This window comes from Pristis pectinata, chromosome 27, assembly GCF_009764475.1.
Source record: "Pristis pectinata isolate sPriPec2 chromosome 27, sPriPec2.1.pri, whole genome shotgun sequence".
Classification (NCBI taxonomy): domain Eukaryota; kingdom Metazoa; phylum Chordata; class Chondrichthyes; order Rhinopristiformes; family Pristidae; genus Pristis; species Pristis pectinata.
This window is the reverse complement of record NC_067431.1, coordinates 12,746,728-12,763,442: the sequence shown is the minus strand read 5'-3', so window position 1 is coordinate 12,763,442 and position 16,715 is coordinate 12,746,728. Positions and strand designations below refer to the sequence as shown.

Sequence of the window (16,715 nt, the reverse complement as noted above, 5' to 3'; positions counted from 1 at the left end):
ATGTAAGAAATTACACCTCAAGGGAAGATACTAGCATTAGCCATTCATGTGCATAAACTTCACAAATGAAATACAAAATAAAAGCTTAACTGATATTGAATGAAAATGACACCATTTTCTTTTTTCCTAGCCCCTCCCCACCTGGTTCCATCTATAAACCACCCCCCCACCGACAATCCAGTTCCACCTATCACCTACCAGCCCTGTCTCACCCCTCTCTCTCACTTCTATATACTGGCTACCTACCCTCTACACTCTCAGTTCCAACACAGCATCTCAACCTGAAATATCAACTAACTCTTTGCCTCCACAGATACTGCTTGACCTTCTGGGTTTTTCCAGCAGTTTATTTTGTTTTGCAGCAGATTCCAGCCTCTGCAGTCTAGTGTCTTCAGAGAATGAACTGAACCCTCCCAAAGGGGCAGTAGCTTTAGGAGAAGAAAAAGTATGAAACGTTCGAAAGATAATCTGCTGTGAGATGAGAAAATCAGAAAGAGTTCCATTATTCCATGCACAAGGATATGGAATAATGGAAGAAAGATCCAAGCTGTTATTGCCCCTAACAACTCATTAATCAGAGAAAGTGAAAATTTGACCCTGGCATGATTCTGAGATGGTGAATTAGCTGCTGAAGGATTCCTTTTGATGAGAGTAGCATAATTAAAATCTAACGGACGCTGCATTCATCATATTAATATGCACTTACAGATTGTTGTCATGGTCTCATTAAAATGTGGGAAGAAGTGCATTATCCCAACATCTTGTCTGCTTGCCGTCTTTCAACAAGATAGATGTGCCCATTCTGGCTGTCAGACTTCAGTTTTGCCCTGAAAACTGCTCTGCAAGAATCCTTACCTCTTAAAAAGTAATAAGAGCAAGCTTATCTAATTCTTCAAACAAAGCCGTGTCATTTAGAGGAGTGTTGAGGAATGTTTCATGGAAGGTATATATCAGTCCATTGTATGTAGATGCCAATTTCTTCTTCAAAATATTGTGCTGTTTGGGGCATTGTTTTTGCCTCTGTAAATCATTTTTTTTTGTCAGTGAATGCAACCAGTAGTTGTAGCCTAATGTGGTTCACTGTTCTGGTGTTTCTCATTTACTGAATTGGGAGAATGCACCATTCAGATGGCAATTTACCCTAATTAGGGTTAATAATTGCATCCAGGCTTGAGTAATTCAGTAAAGTAAGTCAATAATAAAAATGTAGGTGGTGCAGTTTGTTTAAGCCAAATAAAATCAAAAGTGTTTAACACAAGGAAAAGAGACTGGCAGAACAAGGTAGGATCAGCAGTAGTCTTTCTCACTGAAAATTTTTGATCTGTGAGTAGAAATATGTTTTTGACTCTCACATTATTTTCTAATGTATTGGTAAATACTTCCATGTCTCTGAACCCTTTCCTTTCAGGATGGATTTTTACATTCGTTCCAATAATGAAGTAAGATACAGCGGTGAATATGCCAAAGTATTCTCTGAATGGTTAAAAATGTACTGAGCTGATCACCACATTAGTCAATTTCTAGCAGCTTCAAGAAGCAAGTAATATCAGGATGGGTTATTTATTGTGACATTTTGTTCTTCAGAGATATAAGGTCAGACAATAGAAAGATCTAGCTGACTGATGTAGTTCATCTAAAAGGACTGTCTCCTTTGCTTTTCATTGACTGAAGTCTCAGCAAGCTTATATGTTGAGCTATTACTTTTATTGTGCTTTTATTTTGTATTAATATCAAATATATAACATCTTAATGCCATTGTTTTCTTTGAAAGCCATGGACATTCTATCATTTAAGGTCTGTTCAGAACTTGTACGTATTAACAACAGATGAATCATTTCTTAGGTGGAGACACAAGAGGTACAGTAAGGTCTCCAATCCGAAACTTTGACCATCCCTTTCCATCCTCAGATGCTGCCTGAGCTGCTGAGTTCCTTCAGCAATTTGTTTTTTGCTCCAGTTTCCCAGATGGACAATTTTAAAATGTAAAATTAAATATTATACTATGACATATGCTATAAAAAAAGTGCATTATAGCTTCAAAACTGCCTTGTAACAAAGATGCATTGCCATATTTTTTCACATTTTAGTTTTATTTCAAAGCTTATAGTCAGTGCTTACAGAGAGCTGTGATGATCAGCAATTGTGGCAGATTTTCTCAATACATTTGCTAAATTGAAAAAGACAGAAATAAAATCATTCAGTTAGACTGGGACATGGAATAAAGTACAGAACAGGCTTCAAAATAAACCGAGGCCAACCTAAGCCAATATAATTTAAGGTAAAAAAAATAGTGTTGCTTTATTGAAAGCTCTGCCAGAATACAAAGAAATAGCCAGAAGCAAGTAATTAAAATGCAAGGTATTGCAAGTAGATCAGTGAACTTCCTAAAGAGATATCCTCCTTAGTAAATCCAGCGGGTCATTATTGTATTCATTTTGGGTTTATGATTCACCATGACTTATAAATATTATGATTATTTCATTTCTTTGTTCAGATGTGGTTAATTTAGAACAATATTATTTGTCCCTTCCCAATTTGGATATTTTTTGATTCCAGAAGATTGAGTTGACTCTGTTTAGAGAAACAAATCCCAGGAAAATCAGGAATGGTTAAATACCAATCTTCTGAGTACATGCTAAATTCAGAATGGCAGCCTTACATTGCATTCCTCTTCCAAAATTTCTCTTCATTGAAGTAAATAAAACCAAACTTTAAAATAAAACTGAGGCAATGACCAACAACCACCACTATAAAAACATAAAAATTAGAGGCAGGACTAGGCCATTTAATGCTACCAAAGACACATTTCTAGCTGATTCAAAGTTTTATGTAATTATTACAATAGCCAATTAAGGAAGCAGCTTGTCCCAAAGGCATGCTGGTAGGTTAATTGGCTACCATGAATTACCCCTTCAGCAGTTAAGCGGCAAAAGAATCAAATGAGAGAGTATGGGTATGTGAGAGAGAATGTTGCAGAGCTGCAGGGAGATGAGAAGGAATGGGATTGAAAGAATGGCTCTATTGGGAGCTGGCATGGACTCAAGGGGCTGAATGCGTCCCGTCTGTCTTCTATTAAGTGAATAAGTAATAGAAACTTAAACTAAATCAACCTGGACTATTGACTATTTTTGATAAATCTTAATCTTTCTCCAACAAGCATGTTGGGAAAGTATTCAGAATCAAATTTGGTTTATTGTCACTTGTACCGAGGCACAATGAAAAACTTGCCTTGCATACCGTTCATACAGATCAATTCATTACACAGTGCCTTGAGGTAGTACAGGGTAAAACAATACAGAATGCAGAGTAAAGTGTCACACTACAGAGAAAGTGCAGTGCAGGTAGACAATAAGGTGCGAGGTCATAACAAGGTAGATTGTGAGGTCAAGGGTCCATCTTATTGTACTAGGGAACTGTTCAATAGTTTTATAGCAGTGGGATAGAAGCTGTCCTTGAGCCTAGTGGTATGTGCCTTCAGGCTTTTGTACCTCCTGCCCGATGGGAGAGGGGAAAAGAGTGACTGTCTGGGGTGGGTAGGGTCTTTGATTATTCTGACTGCTTTGCTAAACAGCAAGTAGTATAGACACAGTCCATGGAGGGGAGGCTGCTTTCTGTAATGTGCTGAGCTGTGTCCACAACTCTCTACAGTTTCTTGCAGTCTATGGTGCATTGATAAAAGTTGGTGAGTGTTAAAGAGGACATGCCAAATTTCTTTAGCCTCCTGAGGAAGTAGAGGTGCTGGTGAGCTTTCTTGGCCATGGCACCTATGTGGTAAGATCAGAACAGGCTATTGGTGATGTTCACTCCCAGGAACTTGAAGTTCTCAACCCTATTGACCTCAGCACCATTAATGTAGACAGGTTTATATGCACTGCCCCCCATCCTGAAGTCAATAACCAGCTCTTTTGTTTTGCTAACATTGAGAGAAAGGTTGTTGCCATGACACTATGTCAGTAAGCTCTCTATCTCCTTTCTGTACTCCGACTCATTGTTATTTGAGATACGGCCCACTACGATGGTATCATCTGCAAACTTGTAGATGGAGTTAGAGCCAAATCTGGCCACGCAGTCGTTAGTGTATAGGGAGTAGAGTAGGGGGCTGAGGCCGCAGCCTTGTGGGGCACCAGTGTTGAGAATAATCGTGCTGGAGGTGTTGCTGCCTATCCTCACTGATTGTGGTCTATTGGTCAGAAAGTCAAGGATCCAGGTGCAAAGGAAGATGTTGAGTCCCAGGTCTTGGAGTTTGGTGATGAGTTTGCTTGGAATTATAGTATAGAAGGCAGAGCTGTAGTCAATAAACAATAGTCTAACAGAATTGCAGTGGGTTGAGGTTTTCTGGGAGGCTGGAGTTAACGTGTGCCATGACCAGCCTCTCAAAGCACTTCATGATGGTGGATGTCAGAGCCACTTGGTGGTAGTCATTAAGGCATGTTACCTTGTTTTTCTTAAATACAGGGATGATAGTGGTCTTCTTAAAGCAGGTGGGAACTTCAGATTGAAGCAGGGAAAGGTTCAAAATGTCTGCAAATACCCCCACCAGCTGATCTGCACAGGACCTGAGGACACAGCCAGGGACACCATCCGGGCCAGATGCTTCCCATGGGTTCACCCTCCAGAAGACTGATCTTATGTCCTCAACGGTGACCATGGGTTCAGGTGTACTGGGGGCTGTTGGGGTGGGGATGACATACCAATCCCCCTTCTTGTGCAAATTAGGCTTCTTTAACTACAGCTTTAGCTAATTAAAAAACTATATTCAGCCTTTTGTTCCTATTCCTTGAGAGGTCTTTCTTTATTTTCTCTGCAGATCTTTGACTTGTTCAGGATAAATGCAATGAAGAATCTTCGTCCAATCACAAATGCAAAGACACTTTCTTTGCCCCTGTCTTTGGGAAACCAGTAGCAAGGGACGTATGTAAACCTATTTTTAATCCTTTACAGAGACCCCACCGAATCACCATAGTGACACCACAGAATCACTGTAGAAGCATTACAGAAATACTGTAGTGTCACCATAGAAACGCTGCAGTAGTACAGCCTTCCAGAAACATTTTCTGTATTGTTTCAGTACCCACTCATGATCACGCCACTGTCGTGGGATGTGCCTGAGAATTAGGTTTAATCTGACCTCCTGGAAGGTTTTTGAATAAATCTTGAAATTCCTTGGCAGTATTGCTGTTTCCTAATTGAACTGGTGGCAAAGGCTTGGCTGTAAACAGAACACATATGAACATCCATCTAATCACAACACAACCAGTTCAACAGTCATAACACTGAATTTGACATTCCTGCCCTTTTTCAGAGGATGATCGATAAAATTATTATATAAACTTTATTATTCTTCAGCTTTCTTTAATTAGGAATGTTAGAAACAGATTCTGTTCACAAAGCTAAGGAAATGCAAAGCAAAAGCACTGGCCCTGTACCACCATGGTTATTAAATTCAGTCTGTTGTAATTAGTTATTTGATATTCTTACAGAAAGTTATGGCATATTTCTTTTTCTTGCGGGAAATGATTGTGTTGGTTCCTTCCCTGCGTATTTTGCTTTGTATTCATGGGATGAGGCTATTGCAGGGAGGTCCAGCACTAATTGTCTCTGAAGTGAGGAACACAAGAACATGAGAATTCAAGGAAATAGAAGCAGAAGTTGGCCACCTGACCTCTCAAGTCTACCGTGCCATTCGATCACAGCTGATCTGTTCCAGGCTTTTAGTACCATTAGTGAAGGTTTTGTGGTAATCCAGTAGTTTCATAGTCGCATGATGAATGACAGTTTTTTATTCCAGATTTATTTAACTAACAGTTGAAATTTCATGCATACAGTGTGAGATCTGAACCTTACTTTTTGACCAATAGTCCAGGATTTTAGAGGCTGATCCAACTGCCTTTATTCTAAAGATCTTCCACTGTTTGTTAGATGCCAATCTGCAACTGTCAGCTGCTGATTAATTCAGAAGGAGTAGAATTTAATGTGATTGTTCATCCACATCAGCATGCAGAAACAGGTAGAACTACAAGCACTGTGCAGTCTCAAGCTGCCTTTACTGTACAGCCAGCTGGTCCTACTAATAGAGTACTGTTAGCCACTGTAATTGAAGTATGACAACATGTGGAAGCAGGTCGAACAGTAAATTTCAGTAGGGAGCTTGAATAGGAAAAACACTGGCGCAGTACCACCATGCAAGCTCAGGTTATTAAATTCAGTCTGTTGTAATTACAGTTATTCGATATTCTTCCAGAAAGTTATCGTATATTTCCTTTTCTTGTGGGAAATGATTGTATTGGCTCCTTCCCTGCGTATTTTGCTTTGCATTCATGGGATGAGGCTATTGCAAGGAGGTCCGGCACTAATCGTCTCTGAACTGAGGAACACAGGAACATGAGAATTCAAGAGCAACCAGAAACATGTTATGGAGGGACAAATAATATGCTGGAGGAACTCAGTGGGTCATGCAGCACCTGTCCTGATGCAGGGTTTCGACCCAAAACATCGACAATTTTTTTCCTCCCGCAGATGCTGCTCGACCCGCTGAGTTCCTGCAGCATAGTGTTTGTTGTTCCAGATTCCAGCATCTGCAGTCTCTTGTGTCTCCTAGTGTAATGGAGGGGATGTGGTTGGATGGTTCTTTCAAGAACAGGGTAAGTTGAATTACCTCTTTCACTATATTATGATTATGTTGGAACATTTCTTTCAGGTAACATTTAAAAGCAAGTTTTCCTTTATTTTCACTATTCATGATGGTCAAATAAACTTATTTATTTGACAATCATAACTGTTGACAATATGGAAACAAAATTTGTTTTACTGACTGTTTTACTGATAAATAAATCTAAATATGACCAAATTGAGAGAATATATAATCATAGTTTATTTAATGCAGACATTTCCAGTCCAGCAATCAATTGTATGAAGTAGTCACAGTGAACTCACTCAGATTAGACAACTCCTATGTTATTTACACTGATGAAGTCATTAGCAATTTAAATCAACATACCAAAATGATCTGGGATCAAAAAGTGCCATCTGCTTTTTTAATTAAACTGAAATCAGGAAATTCATGCATTGGGAGCATTGAGAGAGATGTAAATTGTCAATTTAATATGTGGGCCACACTGATTAAAGCTCTTTTTTGCATTTAACTTCATCTTGTCTAAGGCTAAAAAAAGGCAAATTCTAGGCTGGCATTATAACAAATATCAACAATTATACTTGTGTGTAGTACCTTTCCAATGACTGTTAAAGTGTTTTAGACATTAATTTTTTTTGGTGTAGTAATTGTTAAAGAAAGACTTGCAATTATAAGACACCTTCCACATTCTCAAATCATAAAAAAAAACTGCATAAGCAATGAAATGCTTTTGCAGTGTTGTCACTATTGTAGGGAAATAGGGCATCCAATTTACATATATCAAGGTTCCACAAGCTTTAGTCAGATTAAATATTCTTCGTTACTGAGTAATAGGCATTGCCCAGGGAAAAAGTGTGGAAAATCGACCCAATTAATCTTTCTGTGGAATAATTCAACTGAGTAAAATAGTTTCACTCTTTATAGAAAAGATTATCTGAGCCCTCTGTTTAAATAGATAGAAAGGTTCTGGCTGTGTTTTGTGATATTTCAATACGTACTGGCGACACTCATAACTCTCCATTGCTCTTACTATAACATTAACACGTTACTGAGCCTAATTCCTTGAACACCATTATGCAACAAAGGCAAAATTGTTGTTACTCCCTGATAGCTGATTCATAGATGTTGTTGGCAGGTTAATACTGCCCACCATTACATCTATAAAACATATGCAAATCACCCCCACGCTCCATCCACTGATTTAACAGGAACTTTCAGTGTATTGCTTTACAAGAAAACAACAGCTTAGAAGCTGGATCTATTTACGTCCATTACAGGCACAAATTTGTACACAAAAGCCCACCAGGAAGCTGACCTAGACATTCCATGTGCTGTTCATTGTAGCATGCCTGAAGTTTTCCCAGTGTCAGTTACACACCAAATGTCATATGTTGTACCTGTGTTTCCTCCCAAACTAGCTAAAATTGGAACTTCTGGGTGCAAACTACAACCTCTAGAACAGACACAGAAAAAATGAGGAGCACATGATACTGAGATCCTTAATAAGACAACAAGTGAAGTGCTTGTAATCTGACATTGATGCCTTGCACACAGCATCTGCCACCATCAGTATTCAATGCTCACATGGTTTGAAATCTCATCTCTAGCCATTCCCTTACTGATTGCAGCCGCCTTAATGCTGAGCACATCAGAGCCACATGCATCACGTAATACTTTGCATGTTGTTGTACCATGGGGTTACGTGAGGCACAGGATCTGGTCAGGGCAGATGATCGCCGAGGTGTGCTCACGTTCTCAAGACAACACTGTATCCTGCCTCCCCTCCATTTCCTTCACATCTACAGCCATTTCTGCAGCTGTTTGTTCCTGCCATAAGAAGAGTTCATTTAAGATCTAGCAACCTTTCTAGCAAATACAAGGGAGTCGGGCTCTAACTTTCCCTATGAGCCGCAGAGGTCTGTTTTACTGCATGATTCTGGTTATATCTGGTTGTAAAGTAGTTCACAGTTTGTTTTATGTGGTCCGATTAGACAAGAGCACTACAGCAGTATACTAGCACATGTTTAGAGATAGTGATAGGCAGGTGCGGGAGGGAGGAGGGGAGATCAGATCCACCGAGTATTCTCTCTCCTTACCTTTGACCCATCCCCCAGTGGATCTGCTCTCCCCTCCTCCCCCGCACCTGCCTATCACTATCTCTTACCTGCATCTACCTATCACCACCTTGTGCCCTCCCCGCCTCCCCTCTTTTGTCCACCTATCACTGCTCTGCTTTTCCCTCCTATATACTGGGCTTCCCCTTTTCCTTTATTCAGTCCTGAAGAAGGGTCCTGACCCGAAACGTTGACCGCCTGCTTTTCTCCACGGATGCTGCCTGGCCTGCCTGAGTTCCTCCAGCATCATAGTGTTTTTCATCATGTTATTAACAGCATAATTCACTTCAAATTTTCTGGTATTTTGGTGATTAAATAGCATTTATGTAAACTACTCCAATGTTAATTCAAAATGACAAAATACATGCCACGCAGGGAAATTGTAATTATTTAGTAAAGCTCAGCACCTCCAATAATTAGATTCAATTTTGTTTCTCATCCTATCCTTCTCTGTGGATTGTACACTTTATCAATGTGCAAAGCTACTTTCACATAATCTACCATGAAAATTAGTTCCTTTAATCTGTTGAATGTGAAACACCTTGCCAGCTTCAGATATGCATTTGCTTCTATCACATTCCACCAGCGTTGGCATATTTTGAATAATGCTAGTTATTAAAATGGGGGTCCCCAAAGATTCATTGGGCCAATTCACCACATGGTATGGTAATATCCTTATAGATCAGGAAGTGACACAACGTTCCCAGACTTCATTACATTGCTTAATATGGCTGAGTCAGTTGTCGTATGTGTTCAATCCACAATCTGGTTCTAAAGTCCACATTTTAGACAAATTTTGTACAGTGTATGGGGGCACTGCATTTCAAAGAGATGCTATTCTATTGCTATGTCTGCCTTTATATCTTTATGTTCAAATCCCAAATATGCAGGTCAGGGAGCTCTCTGGCTACTCTGATCAGCATTTCTTCTTTAAGCCTAACTGTTTTACCTTATTATTAAATCCTTTAATGTTTCTGTGATTCTCCTTTAGACCAAATGGCCAAGTTATGTGTTTGCATAAAAACAAGGACCACACTCGAAAGTAAATGCATTGGGATTCCTTGTAACATTCTGGCCATATGGAAGAAACAGCATAAATGCAAGGCATTCCCTTTTCGTCAAAATACTGCCTATCCCTGGATAAAAGGGGGGGGATAAAAACCCTTGCTCCTAATTTTTAAACTGTTGCTGAAGAGTCCGACTAATAGTAAGCTGAGGAAAGATCAGAGTCACCATTAATGACCTCCACAATAGTTGGAACTTACCACACTGCTTGCTCGAACTCAACTGGTCATAGACTTGGGCATTCGCAGAAAATACAAAAGGGAAAATAAGTAGTCATCTTGTTTTGCAAACTTTTCTTTTCCTATTGTTCATCTTGCACTTCTGGCCAAGATATCTTGTATCCATTTGTACATACTTTTTCACAAAGTGCAGTTAGTTGAGTGATGATTACAGCATTGTCACTCAGGGGATAATACTTCAGCAAGATTCAGTTAGTCAATATTCAGTCTGCTTACCACATGAAGAATTGGTATTGGGCAGATTGGTTCCATGTTCTAGAAACCAACCAATGTCCCTGGTTTGCATTGAAAATAGCCTGAGAGCTTTCATGTGAATAGATAACTTTTTAAATAAAAATCAAACAAAAATGATATATAGGTTAGTACAGGCACTTTTTGCTGATGAAATCATGAAACTGAATTGATGACTTTGTTGATTGTTTAACTCTTGTTGTCCACTTAATGTACTCATACCTTTTATTGATACAATTTTCATCTGCACAGCAGAGTGAGTTCAGGTTGAATATTTCTGATTCTCTTTTTGACCAAATGGCTAAGTTATCTGCTGCATTCTCTGAATGCATTTACTTTTGAGTGTGGCAATTCAGATTCCTTATAACATTCCGGCAATATGAAAGAAACAACATAAATATTTATCCTGATGCCTTGCAGCGCTTCCTCGCTAATAGAATTAATTTATGTGTTGTTCCGGCACCAGCTCAGATATGACACAGGTTTTTCAGGCAGTTTCCGTTTAACTATTGGAGAATTGCTCTCACTTTGTGCTCTGCCATTTAACTTCATGACAATTTCAGCAATGCAGAGAAGTTGAGAAAAGGCTTCATCTAATTCTATCAACTTATTCTGTTAATCTTTGCTATGTCTGTCTAGCTATCTCTTAAATCATCCATGATATCACTTCAATTCCTCCTGGTTTAAGCAAGCTCCACATTCTCATTTGGGGAAAAAATGTTTTCAATTGCGTTTATCATTTTTACAGTTCCTGATTCTGAAAGGGGAAGGGGCAGGGGAAGTCAGGAGAACACACTCCAGTCTTCATTGAGGAGTCAACAGTGGAAAGGGTGAGCAACTTCAAGTTCCCGGGCGTCAACATCTCAGATGATCTATCTTGGGCCCAACTAATTGATGCAATCATAAAGAAGGCATGCCAGTAGTTCTACTTCATTAGGAGTTTGAGGAGATTTGGTATGTCACCAAAGACACTTGCAAATTTCAACAGATATATGGTGGAGAGCACTCTGACTGATTGCATCACCACCTGGTATGGAGGTTCCAATGTGCAGGATTGAAAGAGGCTGCAGAGGCTTGTGGACTCAAGCCAGCTCCATCACGGACACAACCCTCCCCACCATTGAGGACATCTTCAAGAGATGGTGCTTCAAGAAGATGGCATCCATTATTAAGGACCCCCACCATCTGGGACACACCCTCTTCATGTTACCATCGGGGAAGATGTAAAAGAGCCTGAAGACACACTCTCAATGTTTCAGGAACAGCTTCTTTCCTTCTACCATCAGATTTCTGAATGGTCCATGAACACTTCCTCGTTATTCCTCTTTTGCACCATTTATTTATTTTTGTAACTTGCAGTAATTTTTATGTCTTTATGTCTTGCTCTGTACTGCTGCCGCAAAACAACAAATTCCATGTCAGAGTCAGTGATAATAAACCTGATTCTGATTCTGATTCCTAGCAAGTGAAAGCATCTCTGTCCATCCTTTCATAACTTTGAAGAACTCTACCAGGTCACCACTCGGTCTTCCCTGTTCTGGAGGAAAGGACCAGTTCAATCTTTATATATATAACACAGATATAGTATCATTCTAGTAATTCTTCTTTTACATTTTCTCCAATACTGAGGAGACCAGAGCTTAGAAATAATGATAAGTCTAAAATCGTGTGGTCAATACAAATTTAACATAACTTCCCTGCTTTTCATTTGTACCCCTGTAGAAACGTACCCTGCTCCCTCATTTGCTTTGCCAACCAGTCACTAGTGATTGTGAACTAATCTTCCATATCCCCCTGTCCATTTGCCCAATTTGACATATTCTCCACTGTCTCCTGATTCTTCCACCAAAGTAAACCACAAGGCACGTATCTATACTGAAGTTTGTTTGCCTACTGCATGCCTATTCCTATATGTCCCCACTTTAGGCAGACTGAGTAAACACTCCTCTGTGTTTCTGTTTTGCTGCAGTCTTGCTGTCCCTTCTGCTACTTGACCCTGGCTCCACAGGAACTGACCTTACCCATGAGTCTACACTGTGGTGCCTTACCAAAACAATACATCCGCTGTATATCTGTTATATTCCTTTTTATGCTATTTCTTCAAAGAATCCATTGAAGCTGGTCAACATGGCCTTTCCTTTGTAAATCCATGCAGACTACTGTTAATTCTATTTCCAGTCTGTAGATGTTCTTTTCTATTACGTCTTTCAGGAAGTAAAGGAACCTGAGGGGCTACTTTTTCACACTGAGGGTTGTGAGTATATGGAACAAGCTGCCAGAGGAAGAAGTAGAGGTGGGTACAATTATGACATTTAAAAGACATTTGTACAGATACATGGGTAGGAAAGTTTTAGAGGGATATGGGCCAAATGCAGGCAAATGGGACTAGCTCAGGTATGCACCTTGGTTGCCATGGACAAGTTGGGCCAAAGGGCCTGTTTCCGTGCTGTATAGCTCTGTTACTAAGGGAACCATTATTTCTTATTTACCCACCCAGAAATAAAAGGACGTGGACAAAGGGACAAGATGGTTTACAGGCAGTGCCTGATCCACTGAAATACAATGTAATTCACTGAGCCACACCCTGTAATATTTGCTTCAATGTCATGGTCAGAGATAAAAAATTGAGTGATCACTCATTATTTACAATGACCCACAAGGAAGCCATTCGGTCTAGTGAATCAGTGCCAGCTCCAGGCAGAGCAATCCCACCATTTAATTCATTTTTCCTGCAGCCCTGCAACTTATTGTCTGTTGTGTCCCCATCAATTCCCCTTTCTTTTGTCACTTGCCTACACTTAGAAAGATTTACAGTAGCCAATTAATCCTCCAGCATGGGAGGAAAACAGAGCACTTGGCGATAACCCCTGTAATCGTGGGGAGAATGTGCAAACTCCACACAGACAGCACCTGAAGTCAGGATAAAACATGAGTCCCTGGAACTGTGAGGGAGCAGCACTAACCTCTGCATTTTTTTCTACCAAAATATAACTGTTAAGTTATAGTTCTTTTTACTTATCTTTTTAAAATATTGGAATCTCAATAGCTGCCCACAAGTGCTCTGGTAGCTTTATTGTTTCTTGTGGGTTGAATCATGTGGCTGTGACTGGTGGTTCTATTTGGAATTATTAATATTCAGCCACTCAAAATCAAGGAAGTCAAGGACTTAGGACCAGGCCTGTCTCTCATACCTCATGGCCTCTTGTTGGGCTCCAGATTGAGTTCAATAGCAGAAATAGCCTTAGTGGAATAGTCCTGCAGTGTGCCAGGGAATCACCGCTGGATCTTCGCAAAGCTAAACGATGTAAGATCTGAAACCCCATTGATTTCAGTAGGGATTCTAGACAATCAGATCAGGAGGCAAGGAGGAAGAAACTCATTTAAATTATTTTGCTGTAGTTTGATTTTTTTAAATTATGATCTTAGTTTTTTACTTTTTAAAATTTGTAAACATGTTTTTTTTAATAATTCATTTTAATGTTAAATATCTTCTAAATTAAATGACAGCATTGACAGAAAGCAAAGTTCCACTCCTGGTTTGACCTCCTGCCAAAGCTTGCCAGGAGTGTTTCAGGGGATGGATCTTTGCATTATGCCACATAAAGGCTTTTGGACTTCGGCCCTGGACTCTAAGATGCAGAAGGCCAATATGATTAACCCCTCCATCTGCTGTGAGTAAATCCAGATCTCCAGGGATCATGGGCAGGGATCGTGGACAGCAGACCCAGTCCAGCATGATGCAGTCTAATGAATTTTCATATTTGAAAAAAATATGTAGGCTATTTCTCCCAGAAGTGCTTTTAAAATGCACATATTTATCAGGACAATGGGGTTTATCCCATTATCTTTGATTATTTTATTAGTTATGTCCTTCTTTCTACCATAAATATCTTTTGTTTTAAACCCATCTTCTAATATCATACCCATGATGTTAATCTTCATGATAAGTACGGTGAAAGTAATTATTTAATTGTTTTACTACTTTGCTTTTGTCACCTATGAGTTTATTGGATTTATTACTGGTCATATCCTATCCTGACTTCTGATTTGTTTTGTATATTTTCTATTTCTTTTTCTATTCCTTGATAACGTCATTGTGTCATTTCATTTGCTTTCCTCATTGTTTTTAACCTCCCTTTTGCCATTCTTGCCTTCGTTGCCTGAAGACTGGTGTACACTTTCATCTTTGATCCAAGTTGCCTCATAATTTTATTCTTCCCTGGTGTCTGAATAAACTGACCAGCCTGATACTGGTGTTTGATGGAATATCTTTCTCCTTGACTGTATTGTTCACCACTTTATATGCCTTCCACTGCTGGTCTCGTTCTTAGTTTGTCAGCCTGTTTTCTTTTTCATTTCATTTTCTTTCCCTTAAAGTAAGCTTTTGTCCTTATTACTTTGGTTTTCACCTTATCAATCAATGTCGTGACATTTTTTATAATGTGATTTATTATTGGCTTGATATCCTCCTTGGCTACTTTTCTCTTGTTGGACTTTGTACATGTTGGTTAAAAAGGATCCCTACACATTGTAAAAACTCTGCACAACTTCGGCCAATGTTTCTTGACAGTTTATTTGGCTGTAGTTAAATTCTGTAATGACTACTATTCTGTCCTATATTCGCTTCTTATTTCCTTCTGTACTTCTTTCTCCACCTCATTCCTACTATCAACTGATTGTAATAAACCACTTTAAATATGATTAGATATTGTACTGGATTGCCAACATAAATTATTGAGCTCAGCTCTCTGGGATGAGACTTGAATCCACAACCTTCTGGCTCATAGGCAGGGCGACTGCCAACCAAGATGAGAAAGATATATATTTGCCTTTTTTCCATTCTTAACATCCCAGGTTCTCTGAGGCACTGTAAAATGATATAAGCCTACTTGTATTGGAACTTGGAGACCAACCCTCAGTGCTATTAAAGAGGAACTATATTGTCTCTGTTGATTCAGTCAACAGAGTTTTGAATGAACTCATGTTTATCCTCCCACTGGATTACCAATCTGTAGCAGCCTTGAGTGCAAAATTTCCTGGTATGAATTTGCAATTAGTATTTGCCCATCATAAGGAAATTAAATGCAGAATGTTCCCGTCCTGGTGTGTTCATTTCAACAATGCTTGCGTCTGTCTCAGATTCAGGTTTCTGTGATCCACCCCAAGCAACCTGTTCCCTGTCAACCAACCACAACCACCCTATTCCCACACCAAATCCTGCTGGAAATGGGTATGGAAAGAAAAATGAATGGAGACCAGGCTGGATTAATCTTTGGTCCATTTTCTGCCTGCACACATCATTAGTGGGCACTTGAGGTGAAAACTAATCCATTTAGATTGGCATTTTTTTCAAGAATCTCTTCTTCTTATTCACAATATTCAATGAACAAATGAACAAGTTGTAATCTCCCACATTTTAAGAGTTATAATTGCTTCTACAAATGCTTTTATAACCTCCAGTGCCATCAGAATTAAGAAAGACAATACTCTATTGATAAGATTCCCATGGGAAAGGATAGAAAGGGACAGAGATAAGAGGTCCTCATCAGATCTTCAGATCTTTTCTATATCTATTTCCAATAAACTGCTGAAATCAGAATTCACTCTTGGTTTAAAATGGGCTGAAAAACTCGTTTGTACTATTTAATTCCCTGTAATTTATACAACGAGATCATTTAAAAAATGCTGAAGGCTAAGAAATCCAAAGACTAGAGATGGCATTGCAAGGAATTGTATTGCTGACACATTGCAAATATTCATAGTGTATAAATTCAATGCAATTACCAGTGGCAGAACAGGGTCTGTGACTCCCTGGAGGCCTGGTGCACTGAAGCTAAAACAAAAATGAAATTTCTATGCAAGCCCCACAAATAAGTGCATTTTATCTCACCAACATATATCATTTATAATGTAATTTTAAATGTTCTTTGGGACTTTGAGAGAAGATAAAATGTTGAACTGATATCAAATGGACATTCAATTCTCCAAGCTTTCCCTTGTATGTCAAGATGTTCCCTTATCTGTTGTGTGGTTTGGGGCTGTTAACTAACTGCTTTGCGTCATATCAATTCAATGAAAGAGTTCCATAAGCGGTTTCTTTTGAAAAGGCTTTAATAATTTTATATTTATAATTCACTGGCTGATTCCTTAATAAATTGGCATGTGGAAAATTAATTATTTTATCAAGATTGAAAATAGATTGATCTTTCCAAGAATTAATGATTTCAAATGGGAAACATATGCTTCTACTATATTGGAAGTACTGATTTGTTATTATAAAGATTTGAACAGGGGGTTTTACTGGAACTGTTCACTGTGGAGTGTACATAAAGAAACACTTCTGCTTTCTAGTTAGAATATCAATAACACTTGAAATGTTACAAAGAAATAATTCTATTCAATTTTAATTAATATCAGAAAGTTAAACTTTGTGCA

General features: G+C 39.0%; 1 protein-coding gene across 9 annotated transcripts in view; it reads left to right on the top strand.

Annotated features, from left to right (window-relative positions):
- The window catches only part of LOC127583558 (galactosylgalactosylxylosylprotein 3-beta-glucuronosyltransferase 1), a 174,720-nt gene that overhangs the window by 82,270 nt on the left and 75,735 nt on the right, over positions 1–16,715 (top strand). For 4 of the 9 annotated variants that reach the window (XM_052039669.1, XM_052039668.1, XM_052039666.1 and 1 more), the window contains one exon: positions 12,492–12,573. The exons of the other annotated variants lie outside the window; for them this stretch is intronic. The gene's annotated coding sequence lies outside the window, so the exon portion shown is untranslated. The remainder of the gene's footprint in view (positions 1–12,491; positions 12,574–16,715) is intronic. 9 annotated transcript variants of the gene reach the window in all.